The sequence below is a fragment of the Acomys russatus genome, chromosome 2 (genome assembly GCF_903995435.1).
Source record: "Acomys russatus chromosome 2, mAcoRus1.1, whole genome shotgun sequence".
In the NCBI taxonomy this organism is placed as follows: Eukaryota; Metazoa; Chordata; class Mammalia; order Rodentia; family Muridae; genus Acomys; species Acomys russatus.
In genome coordinates this window covers 20,047,045-20,056,668 of record NC_067138.1, presented here as the reverse complement: position 1 = coordinate 20,056,668, position 9,624 = coordinate 20,047,045, and positions in this window count along the sequence as shown.

Below are 9,624 nucleotides of genomic sequence, written 5' to 3'. Positions count from 1 at the left end.
TTAAAAATGTTACTAACAGTGACAACAAAGTCTACGCCAGGAAAACTTATTTGGGATTTCCTTACCAAGCAAGGTGGTTACATCTAGAGTGAGAAACATCTCCGAACTGATCATAAGAAACAACACAGTGTGACAAAAGGGACAAGAAAACTCAAGCCACATTACAGGAGAGTGTGAATAGCTAATTAAATACATGAAAAGATTCTCAAAGTCATTAGTCATCAGAGAAACGATGGCAAATTAAAGCCACTCTGGTTACAGTTTCCACGCCCACCGCAAGTGCTGCATGCTGATGAGAGGGGGCCTACATAGATGCACTGGCAGGATTCTGCAAGCGGCACCCCAGAAAACTAGCCAGCATACTTCTCCTCAACAACTCCCATAGGTGTTTTTCAAAGAGATGTGAGAACATATGCCCACCAAAAGACATAGTAGCAGGAAGCATACTCGTAAGAACAGACAAAAGGTAAATGGAGTCTTACTAGAGCAAACATGGAAACCTGTCTGGAACCAGGGAAGCAGAGGAACAAAGAACAGTGAATTCACACACTGGGCTAATACTCAGCCGTAAAATGTAAGTAAGGCTTATGCAGTACCATGGCTGTCAGTCTATGTATACGCAGCGTAAGAGTGGGCTAAATGAATGCACCATGATACAAGTTGCCACAATAGTTGTCAGAGTAGAGAGAGGGTGACGATCAGAGTTAACAATGATTTCTTGAGTTTTACTGAGTTATAACACAGAATATGTGCACTTTTTGTTTTTGTGTTGTTTTGTTTTGTTTTTCGAGACAGGGTTTCCCTGGGTAGCCCTGGCTGTCCTGGAACACAGACCAGGCTGGCCTCGAACTCACAGAGATCCGCTTGCCTCTGCCTCCTAGGTGCTGGAATTAAAGGCATGCGCTACCACCACCTGGCTGCTTCATATAATTTATATTGAACATAAGACAATTTGGCATTTTAAAAAATGAGATGGTAGGGAGTTCCCCCAGTACAATGTTATGTGTTTACAGAAAGGTTGCAACAGTGTCATACTAATAGTGAACTATTTCCAGCTTCCTTTTGGGGTTGGGAAAGAAAATTAGAGATACTAAGCCTCATGTTACCATTGAATTCATCACTGTACAACATACCCCAGCCAATGTAAGAAAAAAAATGCATGTGAATTAGTAATGAGGGTCTGGGGAGAAGGCTCAGCGGGTAAAACACTTGTCGTGCAAAGGTCAGGATGGACGCGAGTTTAAATCTGCAAAATTCACATAAACATGGATGCTGTGACATGCATTTGTACTCCTAGCACTCTTATGAGGAGATGGGAGACAGAGACAGGAGAATTCCTAGAAGCTAGAGGGCCAGCTAGCCTGGAATATACAAAGGCCACAAACAGCAAAAAGACCCTAACTCAAACAGGGTAAGGCTAGCTGGGCATGGGTGCACATGCCTTTAATCCCAGCACTTGGGAGACAGAGGCTGTGAATTCAAGGCCAGACTGGTCTACAAAGCAAGTCCCTGAGAGCCAAGCCTACATAGAGAAACCCTGTCTCGAAAAACTAAAAACAGACAAAGAAACAAACATACAAAAAACAGGGTAAGGTTGCACTCTGGCCTCCAAACATATACTTACACATGAATGCTTACACACACACACACACACACACACACACACACACAGACAGAAGGACAGAGAGACAGAGACAGAGGAGAGAGAGAGAGAATTTTTTTAATAAGTAATGAAAAAGTAAAACTGTCATGCAGATGATATGAATGTTCACATTTAAAATATCCTCAATAATCTATAAGCTATTTAACAAGATCTCTGGATTACACATCAACATTCAAATTTTTTTCTATGTATTAGGAACAATTTATTTATTTATTTATTTATTGTTTTTTTTTCGAGACAAGGTCTCTCTGTGTAGCCTTGGCCATCCTGGACTCACTTTGTAGACCAGGCTGGCCTCGAACTCACAGCGATCTGCCTGCCTCTGCCTCCTGAGTGCTGGGATTAAAGGTGTGTGCCACCACGCCCGGCTAGGAACAATTTAAAAATGAACCTTTGAGATGTAAAGTGGAAGCTGTTTATGGTTGGCAGAACAGAGTCATGGAGATTTCTGAGCACTTGTGAGAAAACTCCAAGAAAACAAGCCAAGAGTCTTGGGAGCTCAGTTTCTTCAAAAACCCAGGATTGTCCTGTAATGTGCTTTTGTGCCCCTCCCAGGTACATAGGATAGAAGTGAGTTTACTTCAGAGTATTCATCACAGCGGTTCTTATTTATTTCTATGCCTCTATGTTTTTATCACATGGAACTTATGATTGGACACTTTACTCAAGTGACTCTTCTTAACCCTCAGAGTATAAATTGTCTGATACTCTGAATAAAGTTGGCTATTGCATGAGACTTTAGTCCACCTTATTTTGGGGCCCGGCTCTCCCAGGTTCACAAAAGCAACTACAGAAGTAAGCACATGGTATCCATTGTGGCAGGGCATGTATGAATGATGACTCAATAACTCCGTTCCTAAGTATGTAATGGATATAGCCATTAACCATAAGAATAATTAGGTTAACCAGGCCTGGTGGCTCATGCCTATAATCCCAGCACTTGGGAGGCAGAGGCAAGCAGAATGCTGTGAGTTCAAAGCCAGCCTAGTCTACAAAGCGAGTCCTGGACAGCCAAGGCTACACAGAGGAACTCTGCCTCGAAAAAAGGAATAACTAGGTTATAGGCATCTTATTTAACTGAATACTTTACTGTCATAAAATGAACTAGTTTATTTCCACACAATAGTACACGAGTCATATAAAAATAATCTTGAAGATGAGCAGTAGGGGCCCACACCTTTAATTCTAGCACTCAGGAGGCAGAGGCAGGCAGAACTCTGTGAGTTCAAGGCCAGCCTGGTCTACAGAGTTAGTTCCAGGACAGCCAAGGCAACACAAAGAAGCCCTGTCCTGAAAAAAAATTTTTTTAAATCTTGAATAGGCCAGACAGTGGTGGCACATGCCTTTAATCCCAGCACTTGGGAGGCAGAGGTTGGTGGATTGCTGTGAGTTTGAGGCCAGCCTGGTCTACGAAGCAAGTCCAGGGCAGCCAAGGCTACACAGAGAAACCCTGTCTCAAAGGAAAAAAAAAAAAATCTTGAGTAAGAGAATCCAGCAACCGAATTTTACCACATGGTTCTATTCATGTAAAACACAAGGACAGATGAAACTAGTCGATTGTGACAGATATCAGGACAGTTGTTAACTCTGGGGAAACAGGTTGGTGTCCAAGAGGACACAGAAGAGAGAGCTGTGCCCATTGAAAATCTCTGATTTCTGGTCTGAGTGAAGCCACATGGCATGTTTATTTTATGAGGCATTTGCCCAGGGCCATCCACGATGGATGAATACTGAGTTTATCTTTATGTATTACATTTGATTTAAACAATTGCTGTTACTGTGTGCACTTGTTGCTATTGCTCTGACTAACCTGCTGGCTCTTCAGAGGAATGGTGCTTTAGGTAAGCCATCAGGTGGGTCCTCTGGGAGACCAGAAAGTGCTCTGAACCACTGAGCCATCTCTCCAGTCCCTGGTGGGTCCTCTTGTAGAAAAGACTCTAAGCTGGGTGGTGGTGATGCACACCTTTAACCCCAGCACTCAGAGGCAGAGGCAGGTGGAACTCTATGAGTTCAAGGCCAGCCTGGACTGCAGAGCGAGTTCCAGGAGAACCACAGCTGTTATACGGAGAAACCCTGTTTTGAAAAACAAAACAAACAAACAAACAAACAAACAACAACAAATATATATATATATGGACTCATCATCTAATATAACTCAGCCATGTTTCTTTTTTTTTTCTTTTTTCTTTTTTCTTTTTTTTTTTTTTTGGTTTTTTGAGACAGGGTTTCTCTGTGTAGCCTTGGCTGTCCTGGACTCTCATTGTAGACCAGGCTGGCCTCGAACTCACAGGGATCCACCTGCCTCTGCCTCCCGAGTGCTGGGATTAAATGCGTGCGCCACCACCAACCGGCTCAGCCATGTTTCTTTAGGCTTGTTTTTTTACCTTTAAAATTATGGTAGAATACACATAGCATAAATCTGCCATGGTGGCCATTGTTACGTATACAATCCAGAGGCATTCATGCATTTATCTTGCTGTACAGACATCTGCACCGTTCATCTCTGGAACTTTGTCATGAAAACATTCTGGACACATTATTACAAGCATGATGAGACTCAGTTTCCCATCAGACTCTTACGTCTTATGATTTCAGAACTTTGAACGTGTCTACTGGGCAAACTAAAGCATCTTCCGCCTTAAGAGAAAACACCGTTTTTACACGTCTAAAATCTCCCCCCTGGCTCTGTCTGGAGTCCTCCCAGCCCCCACCCTCTTCCTAACCATCACACAGATATTTCTTCTTCCTTTCATGAGATTCGTTTACGGTATAAGCGCTTCTGTCATCACATCTGGATTCTACCCTCCCAAGACTTGGTGGTTTCCTTGCTCTGAAATCCTTCCTGCCATCTCTTTTTAGATCATTATTAGCTTTTAAAGTTAGTATGATGTCACGGGCTTCATCATGGCTTTTCATATATGTGTGTCACTCTCCTTTGTTTTCAGGCATCCACCTCCTTTGCTGTTTTTCCTCCACCCCCACCCCACCCCATGGCCCTTCATCTTGGGCGGGTCATCTTCCTCTCTCTAAATAGCCTCCCTTTTGCTCTCCTGTCACATGAGTTCTAGAACCCTTTCATACTTCAAGCAGGTAAATTTGAGCATTCTTTTATGGTGCAGTCATGTGACCTTGAGCCTCACAGTTCTAGTCTGTGCTTGACAGAGCCATTGGCCAAGTAATCATAAGTTCTATTTATCCACAAATGTACTCCAGGAAGCTCATGCATCGTACGTGTGTGACCCCCCTTTTTCTCCCCCCCCCGCCGCCCGTGTGTGTGTGTGTGTGTGTGTGTGTGTGTGTGTGTGTGTGTGTGTTTCTCTGTCTTTGCCTCTGTCTCTCTCTTCTCCCTGCCTCCCACCCTCCTTTTCTTTTCTGGTGCTAGGGTTAGAACCCAGGGTCAGGGTCACGCTTCTGCTAGACCTCAGCTCTTTGCACTGTTTTTTTTTTTTTGTCACATGTTTCAGCTGACAGCTCTGAGAATTTGAGCCCCCTACAAAGTTGTGTTTTCATGCAGAAATAGAATCTAACTCTCCACGATTCAGTGTTAAACCAAGCTTGTAGAATAAGTCCAGAAAAGAAAAAGAAATGGAGCTGGGTGTGGTGGCACACACCTTTAATCCCAGCACTCAGGAGGCAGAGGCAGGCGGATCGCTGTAAGTTCGAGGCCAGCCTGGTCTACAGAGTAAGTCCAGGACAGCCAAGGCCACACAGAGAAACCCTGTCTCGAAAAACCAAAGGGGGGGGGGGGAGAAAACCAAAAACTAAAAACAAAAACAAAAAGGAAACCAAAAAAGAGTAAAGAAAGTTTTTGCTGTTGATAGTAGTTATTAATAGACTATCTGTTTTTGCAATAAGCAACGTGTACTAGCCACCCTTAGACACAGGAGATAAGGCACAAACCTACCACAGATGGACTGGAAGAGGTGTCTGCCCACTTATTAATCCAAACAAAACTCCCATCTCTTAATAACACATGCTAGGCATACAGTAAGTATTTATCAACTGACTGATTGTGGCTAATGAAACCATGATGATACATATCATGATATATATGTTTTATAAAATTCAATGTAATTGACAAAGGGAATGCAGAATGTATAGTCTGCTGGGTAATCAAGGTAAAATATTCCTCTATTCATTATGAAGTAGCTCTGGGTGGGGAGCGCAGGTGGCAGTCTTTGCTGAGCACTGGTCAGGAGATGGGTGCTGTCACCCTGTTTTCTTCACATCCATCTACAACTGGCAACTGTGGGTGTGATCGTTCGAATGAAACACGTACCCTCATATTCTTGGGCGTTTAAATAGTTGGTCCCCAGTTGGTGGTACTCTCTGGGAGGTTTAGGAGTTATATATAAAACCTTGTTGCAGGAAGTGTGTCACTGGCGGGGGAACTTCGCAGTTCAATATGTAAGCCCCCAGCTTCTTGCTCTTGCCAACATGCCTGCCGCTTGCTGCCATGTGTCCATGCCAGGCTAGACTCTTACCCTTTGGGATCCACAAGCCCTCTCAAAGCTCTTCCTTCTATAATTTACCTTGGTCATATTGTTGGGTTTTTTTTGGTTTTTTTTCTTGGTTTTTCGAGACAGGGTCTCTCTGTGTGGCCTTGGCTGTCCTAGACTCACTTTGTAGACCAGGCTGGCCTCGAACTCACAGCGATCCTCCTGCCTCTGCCTCCCGAGTGCTGGGATTACAGGCGTGCGCCACCACGCCTGGCTGTTTTTTTTTTTTTTTAATCACAGCAACAGACATGTAACTAATACAATGGATTTCCTCATCTCAACTCCAAGACTTGTTGATGGGATGTTAGATGAGAAAACAGTCTTATCCTACTGCACAGAAGCTTCAGTCTGGGAAAACTAGACTACACTTTGTTTTAGTTTGCTGTATTTGGCCACGTCTTGCATTGCTGAACACACATCCCACCATCTGGGTTGCATTTTTGTGGTTGTTGTTTTGATTTTTCAAGACAGGGTTTCTCCGTGTAGCCTTGGCTGTTCTATACTCACTTTGTAGACCAGGCTGGCCTTGAACTCACAGAGATCTGCCTGCCTCTGCCTCCCTGAGTGCTGGGATTTCACCCAGCTGGGTTGCATTTTAAAATCCCACCTTCATAGGTACTTTAAGTTCATTCGTTCTTTTCAAAAATGCTTATTTTATTTTTATCTTATGTGTATGTGCTTTGCCTATATTCATGTGCATGTACTATGTGTGTACCCAGAGTTCAGAAGATGGTGTCGGATCTCCTGGAATCCCGTGTGGATACTAGGAACCAACCCTGATCTCTCCTGCCAGAGCAGCAAGTGTTCTTAACTACTAAGCCATCTCTGCAGCCCAGAGGTATGTTATTACCTATGATGACAATTATTTCTAGTATGTCAATAGGCTGAAATTGTCATCCCTAAACTCACATGTCTAGAGTTTGGAGCTGAGGCCTTTGAGAGGCATTAAGGGTTACATGAGGCAAGGCATGGGGGCGAAATCCCCATCAGCCCATGAGTGTCGTTACAGGAGACTAGAGAAGGCAAGCTTGCTCTGTCTCACCTTGCGTTTTTTGTTGTTCTTCTTGTGGTTGCTATTGTTGTTTTTGTTTGTTTGTTTGTTTTTGTTTTTCAAGACAGGGTTTCCCTATGCAGCCCTAGCTGTTCAGAAACTTGTTTTGTAAGCCAGGCTGGCCTGGAACTCACAGAGATCCACCTGCCTCTGCCTCCCTGAGTGCTGGGATTACAGGTGGGCACCACCCCGCCTGGCTTCTGTCTCATCTTGTGATACCCTATGTCACCTTGAGACTCTTCAGCATCTCCATCTGAAAGAAGGAATGCACCATATAATTTAATATTTAATATTTAATTTTAAACTTGCCAGCCTTCAGAAACATGGGCCAGATGAGAACTTATCCTGTATCAATTACTCAGCCTGTAGAATTATAGTAACAAAAAAAAACAAAAACAAAAACTAAAAAAAAAAAACAAACAAAAAACAAAACAAAACAAAAAAAAAAACTAAGCCAAACACCCAAATGTTTGTTTCTCAGAGTCCTTCAGAGAAAGGGAAATAGAATGTGCACACATTTTATATATAATATGTATGTCCATGTATGGAGAATGAACAAGCTATGAAGCCCAAGATTTGCATATCAAGATATTCAGAGAGGACTCGATACTTGAGGAACACCCACAGTATGAAGAGTAATCTTTCCCCAAAGTCTACTGATTTGAATGTTAACCACATCTGAACATCTTCCATGTTCTGGAAACATCTAGACAATCATATAACTAAAGTGAGTACCACAGCCTGGGCAAGGTGATGATGCATCAAAGCAGTCCACTCCTTATCAAGTTAGCACTCACACTCGATACCTCAAGTCAAATTTACTCTCCAGACAAAGGCAGCAGCAAGACCACCTTTCATCTAACACAGACAGCTATTCTCTGTGGAACCGTGAGCAGACATGTACATTAAGGTAGAACCATTGGTGCACTTCGTGCTTTTTCATGGCCTATGACTTGAATACTATAAGTAACTCTTAAACACTGCAATGCAAACCTAATACATCTTATTTTATATGGCAAGGGGATACAGGAAGGAAACAACAAAAACATCATGTACACATTCACAATAAAATAACAAATACTTAGAGCATTTGTGGTCCTAATTCTGCCATGTATCAGGTGTTAGAAGTTTGTTCTCATATCCGCCTTCTTCCACAACCTTCCTGCTGCTCCTCAACAAGTCCCTCCCCGCCGAACAGTGGTGGCATCACCTTTAATCCCAGCACTGGGGACGCAGAGGCAGGTGGATCACTGTGAGTTCGAGATCAGCCTGGTCTACAAAGCGAGTTCAGGACAATCAAAGCTACACAGAGAAACTCTGTCTAAAAACAAAAACAAAAACAAAACAAAAACAAAAACAAACAACAACAACAACAAAAAACAAGTCCCTCATGGTTCTTTTTTTTTTTTTTTCCCCCAGAGACAGTGTCTCTCTGTGTTAGCCTTGGCTATCCTAGACTGGCTTTGTAGACCAGGCTAGCCTTATACTGCCTCTGCCTCCCAAGGGCTGGGATTAAAGGCATGCACCACCACCGCCTGGCCAGTCATGGTTCTTTACCTGACAGGACAACCCAAACATCACTCATGAAGGATCTAGTTTGTTACTGGCTCTGCCTAAATTAAATTATATTTACCATGGACTTTGAGCCCAGGGTATGGTAGGCCAAAAAGCACCCAAGTGCATCTCCTAACCTCCAGACAAGGTCCTGCTATTATAATGAATGAAAATTCCCCAATTGTTCGATTTTGCCAACAAAGACTCAGGAGCCAGGTGCTGGGGTGAAAGCATGCTTGCTTGGAGAGGCAGAGAAAGCACCCACCTGACCTTCCTACTTACCTCATATCCCAAAGGAAAAGGCCAAAACCCAAAAGCTACAATGCTTGCTAGATCAGCTGATAGCCCAAGAGGAAAAAGCCAAAAGCTAAAAGTTAAAGAGTTCAAGGTCAAAGAACTATCTCTTCTTCTCCATGCTGTCTTAAATACTTGTCTCTCAAAGTCCTTCCTTTCTGTTAATCCCTGTCAGCTGGTTTCTTGCTCTGCCTCTTGACCAAGGATTAACTTTATTAAATCCTGTGTACAGAAAGCTCTTGAATTAAAGGTGTGTGCTAGGACTAAGCCACATCAAACAAGAAATGGGTGTTTACAGTTCACAGTGGGATCAAATATCCTGCAACTTCGTTCTTTTGGCTTTCCTGTGTGGTAGCTGGATAGTTTCTCCCTGACAGCAGGACCAACTGCCCTATCTGTCTGTGCAGGACATTGACTCCCTTCTCTGTCTCTTAATTCAAGGCTTGGGATATTCAAGTTTTACTTTAGAGTCAGTGATAACTCTAATTCATGGAATCATTGGGAACCGCCTTCTTTGTAATTATGATAGTTAAATCTTCATTGTCAGACAGGCTTTTATTCCC